We start from the raw sequence: 20,734 nt of genomic DNA on the forward strand, positions 1-20,734 counted from the left end.
AAAAGAAGGAAAAAGGGAGAAAAATATAATTAGAGTACAAATATGCTTCATGTTGTACATGTTATTAGTTTACATAATAGGACAGTCTAAAAAATTCTGCAATTAAAATAAAACTCACTTGAATAGGAAACAAATTTTTGCATATATTAGAAAAATCACAATTATTAATCTGCTATGATGAAAAGATCAATTTACAGAATAAGTTCACTAGTAATGGCACTACTAGTAGTAGACACTTAATAAAGTATATAAAAAAATCTAAGATGCGTTTACAAACATTCTAAATCCTTCAATTTCCATGTAACCACCAATCTCTACCTTGACCTACATATTAACGTAACAGTTAATGACTATACCAGTTTTTAGTATTCGAAAACAATATGGTATTTTGAATTTCATTGTCTTAAAAAGCATTTTCAGCCAAATCAATAATTGATTCAATTCTGAACATTACATAAGATCTGGACCTGTGCAGAACACAATAAGCAACCACACTGAAGTACTGAAGTACTCTGTCAGCATTTATTATTAATGCTGTGTTTTAGCATGGTGCCCTAGTATATCTGGGCTACTGAAATAAACTGATAACAAATCTTATTGCAAATTCAATTATGCAGTCTATGATGAAGAAAAGAAAACTCTTCTCTACACAGAAATTATTTGCTGCATTAAAATTTCAAAATAGGGGTGTCTGGGTGGTGGCTCAGTCAGTTAAGCGTCTGACTTCAGCTCAGGCCATGATCTCACGGTTCGTGGGTTTGAGTCCCACGTCGGGCTCTGTGCTGACAGCTCAGAGCCTGGAGCTCAGATTTTGCTTCAGATTTTGTGTCTCCCTCTCTCCCTGCCCTTCCCTCACTCGCACTCTTTTTCTCTCTCTCAAAAATAAATAAACATTAAAAATTTTTTTTAATTAAAAAAAAATAAAATTTCAAACTACATCACAAGAAAAAACCTGTAAATATGTGTGGTGATGGATGTTAACCAGACTTACTGTGGTGATCATTTCACAATATATACAGATTTTGAGTCATTATGTGGTATACCTGAAATTAATTACATGTCAATTATATCTCATTTTTTTTTAATGTCAAAATAAAGATTTACTCATTAGAAAGCATTTTAATTCTCTATAATTCCCAAGGAAGAAGAAAATGACAACTGACAAGCAAATTTTTTATTACAATCATAATTCTTCACCCAATTCAAAGGCTTTTCAAACAAGTAGAACACCAACATAACAAAACTGAACCAAGTAAAGGTCATACATAAGATTAAGAAAATTAGAGACCAGGCATAATCTCGTTAAAACTAAAGTTGCTATCAATAAAAACTACAGTCCCTATATAAAAACAAACTATTCAAAAATATCTCAAGAGTATCAATCCAGAAACTGGATTTGTAGATGAGCCTGTTATGAACTGTTGCCCAATATTTTCTTCTAATTTCACATTCCTCATTGTAGAGGGAGGTTATGGAAGAAAGCTTTGGAAAAATCTCTACAGAAAAACCTCATGGCTAATATCACCACTAACATACCCATTTTCTTAAGATTACATTTTCTAAAAACTGAATAAGATATCATCTGCTTTACTTTTTTCATAATTCTCTTCACTTTTATGAAATATAATTCACTTAATATTGTATTATATTTCCATAATAATTTACATGAAGATGATATATATATGTACATTTTAATTAACATCTTTAATGTTTTTTTGTAATTTTTGTAAACATTTATTTATTATTGAGAGACAGAGAGACACAGAGCGTGAGCAAGGGAGGGGTAGAGAGAGGGGGAGAACAGAATCTGAAGTAGGCTCCAGGCTCTGAAATGTCAGCATAGAGCCCAACGCGGGGCTCGAACTCACAAACTGCAAGATCATGACCTGAACCGAAGTCAGCGGCCTAACCAACTGAGCCACCCAGGCACCCCAGTAATATCTTTAATGTTTTATAATATGTGCATAAATTTTCATTTCTGAAATGCATTTTAATACTGAATTTAAACATTTGTCATGAAGGCTGTATTCTATAAAACAACAGTTTGGTGTTACACAAAATAAATGCAAAAATACCAATATAGTTCTTTTGCTTTGGTATTACAATCAGTAGGCACTGGGAAATTATTTCAGTACAGATGTTAAATTTGGCATGTTTACATAACTTAACAATGAGAATCCTTTGCCTTAAAATTATGTGTAGAATTTTAAATAATTATTCCCATATGGCCTCAAAGTAAAAAGCAAAACCTGACTACATGTGTTCACTCTTGGCACTGCACAAGAAAAATGAATCAAGGGAAGCAGGAAATATCTGCTGCTGTGCAATCAAAAATGAAAAGATTTACATTCTGAAGAATCACTGGCCTTAAATTTTCAGGTGGGTAATATCCTAAAGAATTCCCAAGTTTTCAACTATAGGCTAAAGCTACTTTTTTCTCTCTTTTCGTCTCAATTAGAAAATTCTGCCCATGATATGGGCTTACCATATTTATACCAACTTTTAGAGCCATCCCAGAAGTTGAAATGTAAGCATTTGGAATCCATTTGTACCCCCCCACTCCCAAAACAGTGTTACATTGCTTAAAATAGTATATATTTAAAATCTAGGTTACCCCAAAATCAATCTTCTGATATCTTCAAGTACCCCATGTGTTAAATAAAAAAGTAGGTGAATTTCCCGGGCTTCTGGTTTTAAACTTTTGTACACAGGTATCCCTTCAAATTACTAATATATTCTATGACAGTTAAACACAACTATGTGATTACATTAAACTTTCAAAATAACTTCTTATACAGAAAATATAAGAGTAACTTGAAGGGCATTATAGCATTAGCATTTTAAAACAGTTAAAAGTAAAACCTCACACAATCACAGAATTCTAAAACTAAAAAAAAAGATCCTGAGAAATCACCTAGTTCAATTGCTCATTTTTCAAATGAAGAAACTTGTGCCCAGAGAAGCTCTCATGATTAAACAGCTAAGCTAGTTGTAAGCATCAGAAAGTGAATCCCTAGTCTTGTGACTCTTCCTCTTTAGAAAGGTAATGTCTTAAACCCACCAAATCATGCCCTCAAGTAACCAAAATGACTTAAAGGAACCCTTTTTCCTTGACATCAATATTTTTCAAAGCACTATTACATGTTATTATTATAGCCATTCTTCTGCACTTGATCTTAAGGGAAACATTTGAAAATCAAGGACTATGGTGCCGTCAGGAACCCCAGTGCCCTCACTTCCTTTATGTACAGTATTTGAATTCTGGCATTCAGAATAATGATCCCAAAAGCATGGCAAGCACTAAAATGACGAATGATCAAAGAAATATCAACATTCCATAAGATTCAAATAAAAAGATTCAATTTTCTACTGACCCCAAAGATCAATTAACCAGACTGATCCCTCAGACTTTCCAATTCTTAGAGCTAACTTTACACTAAATTTAAGGTCTTCAAAATATAAGACCCTTCCTCCTGCCAAGAAAAAAGATAAGTCCGTTTGATTTTGTTACACGAAAAAAATAAAACAAATGTTTTACCCATTTACATATCTGACCACAGTACCAAATGGTGAAGAAGCACTTTGTTTTAGCTGGCATAACAAAAGAAAATGGAGACATAATGTAGCATCATGTATACACAAGGTGGCAGTATTCTCCCATGATATATATATTATTTCCCAGTGCTGTGGTTTGCACAAATTTTAACTGAAGTATTTAGACTTAGCACTATTATTATGAAAACCAGAGATCTTTTCTTAAATTGGGAGATGTTCACTTTTAAGTCTCTATATACACATAGATTACTACTCCTCTAATACTAATAAATTTCAAGCATCCTGATATAAATGCATGGTTTCTACCACTGCTATTTCTAATTATACTTTTCACTAGAAAAAAAGGAAAGGAAAACATGCTTTAACCTAATTTTATTTTGGCTCAGCAGTAAAAAACTCACTTAAGTGATAACTAAAAAAAAAGAATTTTTTCCATATAATTCCAATAATCAAAATTCTAATAAAAGATACTTCATTACTTAGTTCTGATGAAAATCAAATTTTTATCTATCATTTCTAATTCAAACAATGAGAAAAAGGTACTATGATCTCAGAGCTTTTAGAAAATAAAAACTGAAGTATGAAACTTAAGCCTCAATGCTGGATTTCTAACAAACCATGCTCAGCATCAGATAAATTCAAATTAATCCCATATGTAGTACAATATGTAGAAGTTAAAAATTAAAAAAACTTTCAGGATTTTTTTGTACTATTTAAAAATCCTTACTATCAGGTTGTGTGCTTAATTACCTTAGGACCAAAATAACCTAAAGGAAATCATGAAAGTGAAGTAAATAAAGAGTTGAGATACCAAGAACTGATCAACAAATATACCCCTAAAAAGATCTTTTACAAAAATATCCCTATAAATGAAATAATAATCTTAACTTCTTTTATTAAAAAAAAAAATGAAGCTAAGTTACCATTAGAAATATAAAGGCCTAATGAGGGAGAAAAACTATGGAACACTAATTCTAAATTTAATTTAAAATGTACATGTTTTAAAATAAATTTAAATATCATGTCTATTCTATAATTCCTACAAAATTATTTCTAAAAATTCAATAGCAAAACTATGTAAAACCATTTACAATACTTACTGCCTCAATCTAACAGTGCAACTAATTCTCTTTTGTTAATCTAAGTAACTTAGTTATAAGTACAATAATTTATGTATACTATAAGAGAAAGCCCCTTTACAAAAAAGAATAGAAAAAAATTTTTTTTAAAAAGACATGGAAGGGCCACCTGGGTGGCTCAGATCATTAACCTTTGATTTTGTCTCAGATCATACTCTCAAGGGTTCATGAGTTCAAGCCCCACATTGGGCTCTGGACTTAGAGTGTGGAGCCTGCTTGGGCTTCTCTTTCTTTCTTTCTTTCTTTCTTTCTTTCTTTCTTTCTTTCTCTTTCTCTCTCTCTCGCTCTCTCACTCTCTTTCCCCCGCCCCCCGTCTCTCACAGAATAAACTTAAAAAAATTTTTAAAAGGTATGGACAAATTATCATCACTTAACACTGCTACAAATCTCATGACTCCAAGACTATTAAAACATTTTACTTAGAAAATAGATGTCATCAGGCTTCGACAGCTTGATATAATCAAACATCTGAATCACAGAATACTTCCTTTTGCCCTGATATAAAACTCACCAACCAACTCTCCTGATTATATTTTATTTTCTACCAAGAAAAAGTGGCCAACTGAACCAAATAAACCAAATAAATTACCAGGTTTGATAATTTTGCTTTTTCACCATGAATTAGTCTATTGGCATTCTAATTAACTTTGGTCACTAATGAAGATAGTTTACACAAGACAGACCACCTGAATATGATTGACTCTGGTACCCTGACAAGATTAGGCTTCTGGACAGTTCAACAAGATAATATCCCTTACCTCTAGACAGTATACCTTCTCCTTGCAAAACATGGACATGATTCTGTGACACTTTAAACTTCAACATGAATTTCAATCTTCCTTCCACATCCTCATTATAAGTTTTAAATCTCTAGTGGCCATAATAAAAATTTGGTCCTTGCACGTGATAAATTATTAATCAGCTTTCTAATTTCTTCCAATGTGATAGTGTAAAATGGACTAAATATAAGATTTATGACAGAGAACATTGTTAGCAAGAACATGGAGAAGGAAACCCAAATGCATTACTGATAAACTACTCCATGGATCAATCGTGTGCTAAGTTTTCATAGGTAATGCCATTTCTATGACCCAGCTATACAACTCCTGGGTTTATACTCAGGAGGAATTCACAGACAGTTCCATAAGGGAATAACTTTGATATATTCTCTGGAGCATTATTTGTAAGAGTAGCTAGAGGCATCACTAAAGGAATGGATAAGTGTTAAGTAAATTCTGTGAAAGAATATGCAGCAACCAAAAGCAATAAGGAAGATAGATACATATACAGAAACATAGAAAGGTTAAACAGCAGAGAACACAAAAGGAGAAAACAGGTAAAAGATCTACAACATACTATTTTTTTTAGTTCATGGCATTTGTCTATGAACAAAAGAGGCCTCTCTTTTCTTTTCCTCCATCTCTGATTTCTAATCCTATCTGCCCCCTTCTATGGGCATCCATAAATGTTCTCAAGTATATGTGTATGTGTTTTGTAAAATATGCAGTGTTACTTTGTGTATGTATTTTTAATTTGATTAAATAGTGTTATGCTACTTTATTAGCATTTTATTAATAGTATTATACTATTATGCAAATACCATGGACTAAAAAGGTATGATTACTGCAACTCTGTATCTGAAGCAAATATGTTGCTCAGCCCTTGAATCTCAGTGCAGTTTCTCTTCAAGAAAACAATTCTTTCTTTCACATATACATAGATATTCCATGATGGTTTATTATAAAACCCACTGTTGGATTTCTTAGCAATCCCCACAATTTTTTTTTAAATAATAGAATTCCATTCAGAATGAATCAACTTCAAATATTCAGCAAACCAAATATGTATTTAACTTGCTACAGTCAACTCTTTAGAGTTCACAAGAAAGTGGTACTTCTCAGAAGAAACTTTTCAAAACCTGAATTCAAGGGTCAAAAATTGTGTCCCCAAGGTTGAAATCCTATTACATTTGCTATGAATCAATGAATGGAAGAAAAAGGAATGTATAAGTATGGGGGAGAGGGGCAGGAACCTTATAGACAGAGGCACAAAGAAGCAGGGAAAGAAGGGAGGTCTGGGGCAAATAAGGCAAAGCCAGTCTTACACCTTGACAGAATAATCTGGCACTCACTACTCATTGAGGCTCCTGGGATGACTTCCCTTACGCCCCAATCTTTCTTCACACACACCAAATTCTAACTGGAAATTCATTATTGTTTGAAAAATCTCTTTAAAAAAGAAATTCCAAGTATTTCATGCTAGGGCAGGCATGTTATATAAGCACATACTCCCAAAAGCCTGGTACCTGCCATTCCGAAGGCCTAGAAAGACACAACTATCCTGTCTTTTACCTTCATGTCTTAGTCTATGTAACAAGTACAAAAGTACTAATTAGTATCAGGGAGTTGTCTTGGCAAAAGACAAAGAACAAGGATGTACACTTCCCTTGACCACGTGAGCTCCCTGATCTATACTTTAAATTATTCCCTCTACTGTCCGCTTGTAATCAATATGGCGATTTAGGCAGAGAATTCCAGACTGTCTACCACCAGCTGGAAAATGCCGATTCACTTTTATTGCTTTCCTCCCTGTTTGCTAGTAATTGAAATAGGAATTGTATCACAAGCATGTTGGATTGACCAATCTGTAAGCGACCAAAGACCATTTCTGGTACAGTCTTACATTTCTGCAAACAACAAAGAAACATGAATGTCTCCAAAAGTCTGTATGCCATTTTTCAACAGAAACCAAGCTTCTGAGTTCCCTATTCCAGCTGTCTTCCAGGGTACAACCCAATAATCTTGACAAGACCCTAAAAAAGCCAAGACTAAAATCCATATCTGCTTGATATAGAGTATTCTTACAACAAATGTTTTGTTTGTTTTTTGACTTAATACAATAGTAAGCAGCAGCCCCTTCTACTTTAAATGAACAGGTTGTTGGAGTTTTCACCTTTGCTTCTGAAAAAGCCACAGGAAAAAAATGAACCCCACAAAGTTCGGAGGGAGAAAAAAATATTTATTAAAATCAAGGCCCAATCACAATTACAATTGAAATTCCCAATCGTCTTGGGAGTATAAACATCACCTTGGGAATTCATGTTAAAAGCAGAGTCCTGGATGTCACTCTAGACCTAGCCAATGATTAGAATCTTTGAGACTGAGGCCTTAGAATCTAAACCTTTTAAACAAGCCCAGCCAGAAAATTGTGGGGCAGGTCATCCACAGACTCTAATTGTGTAAGCACTGCCTTGAGGCACGAGATAAAGTTGACAGCAGAAGCCTCATCTGTTGAATAGCCACAAAGAGATACAAAGCATTAATGTAAATGGTTTATAAAGTTGCTCTCACCCAAACTCTATGAAAATCAGAAGGGACTGGAACTGCAGGGAAAGGGCGATAACTTTAAATTCACTGCACTATAGGACAGGATGGACCAGCGTGGAGTTCTGTGACAAAACAAGGCAGCAAGAGGGCAAAGTGAGAAATGTGGAAGACAGGGGAAAGAGGGTAACAGGAAATGGAGATTCGTTTTCCATAAGAGCAGAGGTAGACAGGTGCGTACCCAATTTTACAAAGGATTATCCAAGAAGGGCAAATGAAGGCTATATAGAAATAATACTTTCTGATCCAAAATGTAGAAAGTCAATCTGTTATGGAAATGTTCCTACTTTATACATGTTAAAAGGGTAACAAAACTAAAAAGGCGATGGTTCATCGAATAATTTATCTCTAGCACAATTATGTTTATTCAAATTTCAATACATGTGTTCACCAACGCCACACACCAAGTAGAACTGAAGAAGGCGTGCAAATGCCAAGTGGCACAATGGTGACTATTGTGTACAAGATACTGACAATCAGCGCATCCTGCAGTACAAGCAATTGCTAATTCTCTTCATTCTTTGCATTCTTCCTTTTCTCCCTAACACATAAGGTGGTATTAATTAGAAACCTGTTCTCAATATTAAAATGTCACGGCTGTCATTGAGGACCTCCAACTTCTTATGCTTTCACCTTCAGACACTATGTCAGCACTGGATTTTCCTTATGCTTTCTATACAGTATACTGCAATAGAATATAATGTATAATACTATAAAGCTAAGGACTTTACAATCATGACTTCATTTCCTTTTCACATCAATGTTTGTGAGATTGATGATGTAGGTGTTATTATTCCTATTTAAAACATAAGAAAGGCTTAGAAAAACAGTAGCTTGTCCAAACAGTATATGACACAACTAGGATAAATCTTGTTCTTCTGGCTCCAACACTCCTTAACTACTAAGCTATGATTTTAATACACTTGCTGATTGCCACACGTGGAGTAAGAAGTATTACAAGAACTCAGAGAATATAGTGTTCATCTCTAGCTGAGAGAAGAAGGCTTCATTCTATTTGCTTTGGAAGATGACAGAAATTCAATAATCAAGCAGAGGCAGAAAAGCACAAGGACTTTCCCATGCTAATAGCTCAAATTGGCTGAAGCATAGAACATATGCAAGAAAGTCATGGAGAACAGCAGAGATGTCAAATTATAGGGATTAAACCTTATTTCATCAAAACAGTATTTTCTATGTACCATGCCGTCACCAAAAGTACAAAATCTAACAGTATCTGCTTTAAAGTTGTGCTGCTCTCCAGTGTGGATGAAATTCTAATTCTTTAACATAGCATACAATGTCCTTTACAATCTGGCTCCAAACTACATTTTCACCTTCCTTAACAACTACTCTTCCAGCCACACTAAAAGTTATCACAATTCCTTATACACACCATGACCTTTTATGTCTGCCTGTCTTTGCATGTATACATATATCCCTTGTCTGAAATGCCTTTCTCTCTCTAGAAAACTCCTATTTATCCATCAAGAACCACTCCAAAAGTTACTCTTCCTATAAAGCCTTCCTATCTTCCTCAGAAAGAATTTATGGTTCCTTCTGCACACACTGTAGCATTTACTATGTCATACCTTCTATATACCTATCTATGTATCTCTACTGAACTGTCAATCAGTTTTGCAGTGTCAGAATGTAGCACAGGACTAGCAGGCAGCATGTACTCACACTTTCTCTGAACAAAGATTGGTCTGGTAATGGAATGGAGAATCATTTGAAGGGGAAAAAATAAAGGAAGACCAGAATAGATGTGAGACAATTTGAAGATTTCATCTAGGGGCGCCTGGGTGGCTCAGTCTGCTAAGTGTCCAACTCCTGATTTTGGCTCAGGGCATGATCTCTCGGTCCATGAGCTCTGCACTGATAGTGTGGAGCCTGCCTGAGATTCTCTCTCTCCCTGCCCCTCCCCTCTGACTTGCACACTTGCACACACGCTCTCTCTCTCTCAAAATAAATAAACATTAAAAAATATATATTTCATCTACGTTGGCATCTATGGGAGAAAAACAAAAGTGTCTTGACAATCACAAGTAATAGAATCTACCTGATCTGGGGGCGCCTGGGTGGCTCAGTTGGTTGGGCGTCCAAGTTCAGCTCAGGGCATGATCTCACGGTTCGTGAGTTTGAGCCCCGCGTCAGGCTCTGTGCTGACGGCTCAGAGCCTGGAGCCTGCTTCGGATTCTGTGTCTCCCTCTCTCTCTGCCCCTCCCCTGCTCATTCTCTCTCTCTGTCTCTCAAAAATAAATAAACATTAAAAAAAAATTTTTTTTTAGAATCTATCTGCTCTGTCAACAGTGTGGATGAGGGAGAGGGAATGGAGTTCGGCAAAGCCTTATGACTGAGACATTGGGCTTGTGTATTTCAATAACAGTAGAAGTAAACAGAAATAATGGAGTAGTAGGATTGAGGGCTAAAATAACAGCCTTATACATGCATACTAGATTGGAGAATTTAGCAAGATAGTCAGATAGAAATGTGCAATAATTTAAAATGTGAAAATGGAAGTTGACAGAGTTAGAAATATTAACTTAGAAGTTCCCCCAATAGTGGTAAAAGCTAATACAGTCTGAGTGGATGAAGTTATTAAGGAAGAAAATGTTTAAAAAAAAAAAAAAAAGGACTAAAAATTAACCTTAAGAATTTGTAAATTTAGGAAGCAGAAGGAAGAAAAGTCAGCAAAATCATGGCCAGTAGGGTGGGAAGAAAACCAAGATAGTATGACATGGGAGCTAAGGAAAGAAATATTAGGTACCAGGTATTGGGAACTGGTCAAGAAAATGACTTAACAATTTTATACCTAGGTTATTGATGGCTTTTAAAACAACTGTTTCACAAGAGTGTTATAGGCTGAAAACAATTTCAGTAAGTTATTTGAGTGTGTTTTTAAGAAGCAGGCAAAGTCAACAAAGAAAAAAAAACTGATGAGGTTCTGGAAAAAATGGCTAAGTAGGAGGATCCTGAGTTCACCTAGTCCCCAAGACACACTGAGATAACAGCTACCAAAAGTGCAACTAACTCTGAAAATCACCCAAAGACTGGCAGAACAGACTTTCCACTGTTAATTGTAAAGAGAAGGCCACATCAAAAAGGGCAGGACAGGCAGAGATGTAATTGGGAACCAAACTCTGCTCCCCATCCCCACTCCTTCTCCTCGACCCTTCATCCTCTCCACCATCCCCACCATCCCCACCAACCCATGTCTCCACAGGACTAACCACAAACAGGAGGGATATCACAAGCACAGAGAAGTGGAAGGATCAGACCACACCTGGCCCTAAGGAGACAAATCCTGTAACATTTGGCTTTCAAAACCAGTGGGGCTTAATTTAGGAAGTCTCTGCAATCAGCAGGGCTTAACTCCAGGTACTCTAAAAATAACTGGGTTTAGCTATAGGAGACACCCAGAGGGAGATTAAAAAATAGTCCCCACCCTTAAAGAGACAGCATAACAAATAACCCAGCAAGATACAACAATAGAAGCAGCAGCCTGAAAAGCCCCTGGCATATACTGAAGGAGGTTTATTTGCTAATCTCCGAAGTGCACTGGAAGGACAGGGATACTTAGGAGAATTCTCTAAGAACAAAAATGCTGGCAGGCACCATTTCTCTCCCCCTGCCCAAACCTAGATAGCCAGACACTTGCAGGAACCGGCATGAACACTCTCCATCTATCCTGCTAGCACTGGACACCGTGTAAATGTTCTCCTTCAGATCCACCCTACCCAACCGGACCCAGCTGGCAGGTGTCACTTCAAAGCACTCCTCCCCTAAGTCTTCATACAAGCAACCCCAACAGGGACCAGTGTTACTCCAAAGCGACTCCTACCCTGGGAAGAGGGGAAGATAATCACACACCTGTGTGCCTGCAGTCCTAGCAGCAAACCTTATAGCTGGCAGTGCAGAGAATGTGCCCTCCCAATTAGTCCTGGACTAGGAGCAGGCATTTGGTCTGAGAGCCCACCCTGTGCACAAATGAAAACTTCTCAAGAGAGAATACAGGGAAAACACCCTGCAGGTCAGTATGACTGCAACCCTAGCAGATGGGCTGAGGACAGGCATCTGGTTTGACTGTAGACATTGCCCACCACAAACCTACAGTGGCCCCAGACTGGCCCCTGAGCAGCACAGGGGCCGAACGCTGCCCAGTGCACCCACAACAGACAAAGTGGACCACGGCAGCCAACTGAATTGAAGGCAAATGTGGATCAGTCACAAAAGGGCACACACAACCCACACAGGAGACACCTGAAGTGTCTGGTTCTGATGAACAAGGGGCATTCAGCTGCAGGACACCACAGGACCTCTTCTTCATAAGGCCACTACTTTCAATATCAGGAGACATAGCTGACTTGCCTAATACACAGAAACAAACACAGAGAATTAGACAAAATGAGGGGACAGAAGAATATGTCCCAAATGAAAGAACAGGACAAAACTGCAACAAAAGAGCTAAATGAAATACAGATAAATTATATGCCTGAAAAAAAAAATTCAAAGTAACAGTCATAAAGATACTCACTGGATTCAAGAAAAGAGCCAGTGAGACCTTCAACAAACATAGATAGATAGATAGATAGATAGATAAAAAGAGATTAAGAACTGAGTAACTGAAATTAAAAATATACCAAGAGAGGGTATTCTGGCTGGTTCAGTCAGTGGAACTGTGACTTCTGATCTCAGGATTGGGAGTTTGAGCCCCAAATTGGGTATAGGGATTACTTAAAAATTAAAAAAAAAAAATCTTAGGGGCACCTGGGTGGCTCAGTCGATTAAGTATCCAACTCTTGGTTTTAGTTCAGGTCACGATCTCGTGGTTTTGTGAGTTTGAGCCCCACAGTGGGCTCTGACTGACAGTGCAGAGCCTGCTTGGGATTCTCTCTCTCCCTCTCTCTCTGCCCCTCCCCCACTCATGCTGCCTATCTCTCTCAAAATAAATAAACATAAAAAATGATAATAATAAATAAATAAATTGATTTTTAAAATACACGAAAGGGAATCAACAGCAGATTAGAGCAGGCAGAAGAACAAATCAGCATTCTGGGGGACAGGGTAATGGAAAGCCATTATTCTGCTCTTCTGCTATTTAAGCAGAATAGCAAAAGAATAGCAAAAACTGAGAATAAGTTAAGGGAACTCAGCAACATCATCACATATAATAACCTTTCCTGTATAGGAACCCCAGAAGGAGAAGAAAGAGAAAGGGGAAAAAAACATATTTGAGAAAATAATAGCTGAAAACTTCCCTAATCTATAGAAGGAAACAAACATCCAGATCTAGGAAGCACAGAGGATCCTTAACAAGATGAACCCAAGGAGGTCCACACATAATTAAATTGGCAAAAAAGTAATGATAAAGAGGGAATCTTAAAAGCAGCAAAAGAAAAGTTACATATAAGGGAAACCCCTAAGGCTATGAGCTGATTTTTCAGCAGCAACTTAGTAGGCCAGAAGGGAAGGGCATGATGTATACAAAGTACTGAAAGGAAAAAACCTGCAACCAAGAATACTCTACCCAACAAGATTATCATTCAGAATAGGAGAGATAAAGAACTTCCCAGACAGACAAAAGTTAAAGGAGCTCATCACCACTAAACCAGCCTTACAAGAAATGTTAAAGGCAATTCTTTGAGTGGAAAAAAAAATGGCCATAATGAGTAGTAAGAATTATAAATGGAAAAAAATTCACAGGCAAATGATAACATACAATAAAAGTAGATTAGTAATTTATAAAACCACTATGGAGGTTAAAGCACAAAAGCGGTTAAGTCAATTATAGCTACATAAATCCACCAAGGACTTCACAAAATAGAAGGATGTATAGCATCATATACGTAAAATGTGCGGGGGGGGGGGTAGTAAAATTTACTGCTTTTAGAATGGGTTCAAACTTAAACGACCATCAACTTAACACAGACTGCTACACACATAAGATGTTATATGTAAACCTAAATAGTAACACAAATCAAAAACCTTTAATAGATACACAAAAAGTAAGAAAAAGGAATTCAAACATAACTAAAAGAAAGCTATCAAAACACAAGAGAAGAGAGTAAAAGAAGAAAGGAACAGATGGACTTCAAGCTGTATTACAAAGCTGTAATCATCAAGACAGTATGATACTGGCACAAAAACAGACACTCAGATTAATGGAACAGAATAGAGAACCCAGAAATGGACACACAAACATATGGCCAAATAATCTTTGACAAAGCAGGAAAGACTATCCAATGGAATAAAGACAGTCTCTTCAGCAAGTGGTGCTGGGAAAACTGGACAGCAACATGCAGAAGAATGAACCTGGACCACTTTCTTACACCATACACAATACTAAACTCAAAGTGGATGAAAGACCTAAATGTAAGACAGGAAAGCATCAAAATCCTGGAGGAGAAAGCAAGCAAAAACCTCTATGACCTTGGCCACAGCAACTTCTTACTCAACACGTCTCCAGAGGCAAAGGAAACCAAAGCAAAAATGAACTATTGGGACCTCATCAAAATAAAAAGCTTCTGCACAGAGAAGGACACAATCAGCAAAACTAAAAGGCAACCAACAGAATGGGAGAAGATACTTGCAAACGACATATCAGATAAAGGGCTAGTATCCAAAATCTATAAAGAACTTATCAAACTCAACACCCAAAAAACAAATCATCCAGTGAAAAAATAGGCAAAAGACACGAATAGACACTTCTCCAAAGAAGACATCCAGATGGCCAACCGACACATGGAAAAAATGCTCAATATCACTCATCAACAGGGAAATACAAATCAAAACAACAATGAGATACTACCTCACACCTGTCAGAATGGCTAACACTAACAACTCAGGCAACAACAGATGTTGGCGAGGATACACACAAAGAGGATCTCTTTTGCACTGCTGGTGGAAATGCAAACTGGTGCAGCCACTCTGGAAAACAGTATGAAGGTTCCTCAAAAAATTAAAAATAGAACTACTCTACGACCCAGCAATTGCACTACTAGGTATTTATCCAAGGGATACAGGAATGCTGTTTCTAAGGGGCACATGCACCCCAATGTTTAGAGCAGCACTATCAACATTAGCTAAAGCATGGAAAAGAGCCCAAATGTCCATCGATGGATGAATGGATAAAGAAAACATGGTATATATATATACAATGGAGTATTACTCGGCAATCAAAAAGCATAAAATCTTGCCATTTGCAACTACACAGATGGAACTAGAGGGTATTATGCTAGGCGAAATTAGTCAAAGAAAGACAAATATCATATGACTTCACTCATATGAGGACTTCAAGACACGGAACAGATGAACACAAGAGAAGGGAAGCAAAAATAATATAAAAATAGGGAGGAGGACAAAGCATAAAAGACTCTTAAATATGGAGAACAAAAAGAGGGTTACTGGAGGGGTTGTGGGAGGTGGGATGGGTTAAATGGGTAAGGGGCATTAAGGAATCTACTCCTGAAATCACTGTTGCACTATATGCTAACTAACTTGGATATAAATTTTTAAAAAAAGAAGGAAAGAAGGAAAGAAAGAAAGAGAGAAAAACTACCAAAACAACCATAAAACAAGTAATAAAATGGCAATAAGTACATATTTATCAATAATTACTTTAAATGTAGGGGCACCTGAATGGCTCAGTCAGTTAAATGTCTGACTCTTGATTTCAGCTCAGGTCATGATCTCCTAGTCATGAGATTGAGCCCCACTTTGGGCTCTGGACTGGGCATGGAGCCTGCTTGAGATTCTCTCTCTTCCTCTTCCTCTGCCCTTCCCCAACTTGCGCATGTGCATGATCTCTCTCTCTCTCTCTCTCTCTCAAAAAAAAAAAAAAAAAAAAAAAAATTACTTCAAATGTAAATGGACTAAATGCTCAATCAAAAGACACAGGGTTAAGTATGCTGTAGTTTTTTAAATTATAAAAAAGCAAGACATAGGGTGTTAGATGGATAAAAAAAGCAAGATCCATCTATATGCTACCTATAGGAGACTTACTTCAGACCTAAATGCACATGCAGATCAAAAGTGAAGGGATGGAAAAAACATTCAGCATACAAATGGAAGCAAATGAAAACTGGGTAGCAATATTTATATCAGACAAAATAGACTTTAAAATAAAGCCTGTAATTGAGGTGTCTGGGTGGTTCAGTTGGTTAAGTGTCTGACTCTATCTCAGCTCAGGTCTTGATCTCAGGATTGTGAGTTCAAGCCCTGTGTTCATCCCAGTGTGGAGACTACTTAAAAATTTTAAAAAAGTAAAATAAATAAATAGATAAATAAATAAACAAACAAAGACTGTAAAAAGAGACAAAAGATACTACATAACAAGAGAACAATCCAACAAAGGGATATAGCAATTACATATATCTATGCACCTAATATGCTAGCACCTAAGTACATAAAGCAACTATCAACAGACACAGACACAAAGGAAGAAATTGACAGTAATAAGATAATAGTAGAGGACTTTAACACCCACTTACATTGAGGGATAGATCATCCAAACAGAAAACCAAGGAAATGCTTTAAATGACATCTCAGACCTAACAGATATATTCAGAACAGTCCATTCAAAAATAGCGGAATGTACATGAAACATTCTTCAGAACATATCACATTAGGCCACAAAACAAGTCTCAATTTTTTTAATGTTTATTTTTTTTTATTTTGAGAGACAGCGAGTGAGCGAGCAGATGGGGAAGGGGCAGAGAGAGAGGGAGAGAGAGAATCCCAAGCAGGCTCTGTGCTGTCAGCGCAGAGCCTGATGCAGGGCTTGAATTTATGAAACATGAGATCATGACCTGAGCCAAAATCAAAAGTCAGATGCTTAACTGAATGAGCCGCCCAAGTGCCACTCAATAAATTTTAAAAGACTGAAAGCATAGGGGCGCCTGGGTGGCGCAGTCGGTTAAGCGTCCGACTTCAGCCAGGTCACGATCTCGCGGTCCGTGAGTTCGAGCCCCGCGTCAGGCTCTGGGCTGATGGCTCGGAGCCTGGAGCCTGTTTCCGATTCTGTGTCTCCCTCTCTCTCTGCCCCTCCCCCGTTCATGCTCTGTCTCTCTCTGTCCCAAAAATAAATAAAAAAAAAAAAAAAAAAAAATGTAAAAGACTGAAAGCATATAATTAATTTTCATACCACAATGGTATGAAACTAGAAATCAATCACAAGAAAAATATGGAAAGAACACAAACACAAGGAGGCTAAATTCACATGCTACTAAACAATGAATGGGCCAACCAAGAAATCAAAGAGGAAATTAAAAAATACGTAGAGACAAATGAAAATGAAAACAGAACAGTCCCAAGTATTTGGCATACAGCAAAAGCTATTTTTAAGAGGGAATATTAGAGGAGCACCTGGATGGCTCAGTTGGTTAAGCATCCAACTTCAGCTAAGGTCATGTTCTTGCAGTTCACAAGTTCAAGCCCCACGTTGGGTTCTATGCTGACAGCTCTGAGCCTGGAGCCTGCTTCAGATTCTGTGCCTCCTCTCTCTGGCCCTCACCTGCTCATGCTCATGCTCATGCTCTGTCTCTCTCTCTCTCTCAAAAATAAATAAAAAACATTAACAAAAATTAAAAAAAAAAAAAGAGGGAAGATTACAGCATTACAGGCCTACCTCAAGAAACAAGAAAAACCTTGGGGCACCTGGATAGTTCAGAGTTCAAGCCCTGCATCATGCTCTGTGCTGACAGCTCAGAGCCTGTGTCTCCCTCTCTCTCTGCCCCTCCCCCACTCATTCATATTCATTTTCTCTCTCTCTCAAAAATAAACATTAAAAAATGTTTTAAGGGGCGCCTGGGTGGCGCAGTCGGTTAAGCGTCCGACTTCAGCCAGGTCACGATCTCGCGGTCCGTGAGTTCGAGCCCCGCGTCAGGCTCTGGGCTGATGGCTCGGAGCCTGGAGCCTGTTTCCGATTCTGTGTCTCCCTCTCTCTCTGCCCCTACCCCGTTCATGCTCTGTCTCTCTCTGTCCCAAAAATAAATAAAAAACGTTGAAAGAAAAAAAAAATTAAAAAAAAAAAAAATGTTTTAAAAAAACAACAAGAAAAATCTCAATTAAACAGGCTACACTTACACCTAAAGGAGCTAGAAAAAAGAACAAAGCCCAAAGCCAGTAGAAAAAAAGAAATAATAACGATAAAGGCAGAAATAAATGAAACATAGATTTTAAAAGCAATAAAATAGATCAATGAAACCAGGAGCTGTTTCTCTGAAAAGAGAAACAAAATTGATAAATCTTTAGCCGGATTCATTAAGAGAGAGAGAGAGAGAGAATGCACATGCTCAAATAAAACCAGAACTGAAGAAGAAATAACAACCAACACCACAGAAATACAAGGGATTATAAAAGAATATTATCAAAAATTATATGTCAACAAATTGAACAACCTAGAAGATATGAATAAAATCCCAGAAATATATAACCTTCCAATACTGCATTAGAAAGAAGAAAATTTGAACAGAATGATCACCAGCAATGAAATGGAATCAGTAATCAAAAAACTTCCAACAAACAAAAGTCTAAAACCAGGTGGCTTCACAGGTGAATTCTACCAAAAATTTAAAGAAAAGGTAATATGTATTCTTCTCAAACTATTCCAAAAAATAGAAGAAAAAAAAAAAAAAAAAAAAAGAAACATTCCAAATGACACATTACCCTAAAACCAGATAAAGACACTACAAGAAACAAACAAAACAAAAACAAAAACAAATAAACCCAGCCAATATCTCTGATGAATACAGATGCAAAAATACTCAACAAAAATATTATCAAATCAAATCCAACAATACATTAAAAAAATCATTCACCCTGATCAAGTGGGATTTATTCTAGGGATACAGGGGTGGTCCAATATTTGCAAATCAATCAACATGATACATCACATTAACAAGAGAAAGAATAAAAATCATATGATCATCTCAATAGATGCAAATAAAAGTATCTGACAAATTACAACATCCAGTCATGATAAAAGCTCTCAATAAAGTAGGTTTAGAGGAAACATACCTCAACATTATAAAGGCCATATATGAAAAACCCACAACTAACATCATCCTCATGGGGAAAAATTGAGAGTTTTTCCTTTAAGATCAGGAAAAAGACAAGGATATCCATGTCCACTCTTACCATTGTTTTTATTCTACATAGTACTAGAAGCCCTAGCCACAGCAATCAGACAACAAAGAGAAATAAAAGGCATCCACATTGGTAAGGAAGAAGTAAAACTTCCACTGTTTGCAGATGACCTGATAATATATATAGAACACACTCAAGGAGCACCTGGGTGGCTCATTTGGTTAAGTGGCCGACTCTTGATTTCAGCTCAGGTCATGATCTCTGGTTCATGGGTTTGAGCTCTGCATGCAGCTCTGCACTGACAGTGCAGAGCCTGCTTGGGATTCTCTGGCTCCCTTTCTCTCTGCCTCTCCCCTATTCATTCGTTCTCTCTCTTATTCTCTCTCTCACTCTCAAAAATAAAAAAATAAAAACATTAAAAAAAACACTCAAGATTCCACCAAAATAAATGAATTCAGTCAAGTCACAGACTACAAAAACAAAACAACAAAAAAAACTTGCAATTCTACACTATAGACTAATAATGAAGTAACGAAAAGAAAAATTAAGAAAACAATCCTATTTATAATTGCACTAAAAACAATAAAATACCTAGGAATAAACTTAACTAAGGAAGTGAAAGACCTGTACTCCTAAAACTATAAAACACTGATGGAAAAAAAATTAAAGATGACACAAACAAATGGAAAGATATTCCGTGTTCATGGATTGGAAGACCCAGTATTTATTTATTTTTTTTACATTTATTCATTATTGAGAGACAGAGAGAGACAGAGCATGAGCATGGGAGGGGCAGAGGGAGGGGGAGACACAGAATCTGAAGCCGGCTCCAGGCTCTGAGCAGTCAGCACAGAGCCTGACGTGGGGCTCAAACCCATGAGCATTGAGATCATGACCTGAGCCGAAGTTGGACGCCTAACTGACTGAGCCACCCAGGTGCCCCAAAAGACCCAATATTTTTTAAATGTCCATACTACCCAAAGCAACCTACAGATTCAATACAATCTCTATCAAAATACCAACATTTTCCTCTTTTTTTAAAAAAAATTTTAATGTTTATTTATTTTTGAGAGAAAGAGAGACAGAGCACAAGTTGGGGAGGGGCAAAAAGAGAGGGAGACACAGAATCTGAAGCAGGTTCCAGGCTCAGGGCTCGAACTCACAAACCGTGAGATCATGACCAGAGCCGAAGTCGGATGCTTAACCAGCTGAGCCACTTGCCCCAAAATACCAACATTTTTCAAAGAACTAGAACAAATAATACTAAAACTTGTATGGAACCACAAAGACCCTGAATAGCCAAAGCAATATGAAGAAAGAAGAACAAAGCTGGAGGTATAACAATCCCAGATTACAAGATATACTACAAAGCTGTAGTAATCAAAACACTATGGTACTGGCACAAAAAGAGACATACAGATCAACAGAATAGAGAGCCCAGAAATAAATCCATGCATATATGGTTAATTAATCTATGACAAAAGGGCAAGAATATACAGTGAAGAAAAGACAGTCTCTTCAACAAATGGTGCTAGGAAAACTGAACAGCTACATGTGAAAGAATGAATCTGG

At 36.9% G+C, this 20,734-nt stretch overlaps 1 protein-coding gene across 2 annotated transcripts in view; it reads right to left on the reverse strand.

Annotated features, from left to right (window-relative positions):
- The window catches only part of AGPS (alkylglycerone phosphate synthase), a 148,639-nt gene that overhangs the window by 114,366 nt on the left and 13,539 nt on the right, over nt 1-20,734 (reverse strand). The gene's annotated exons all lie outside the window — the stretch shown is intronic.

This window comes from Panthera pardus, unplaced genomic scaffold, assembly GCF_024362965.1.
Source record: "Panthera pardus isolate Hobbes unplaced genomic scaffold, ASM2436296v1 HiC_scaffold_10, whole genome shotgun sequence".
NCBI classification, from domain to species: Eukaryota; Metazoa; Chordata; class Mammalia; order Carnivora; family Felidae; genus Panthera; species Panthera pardus.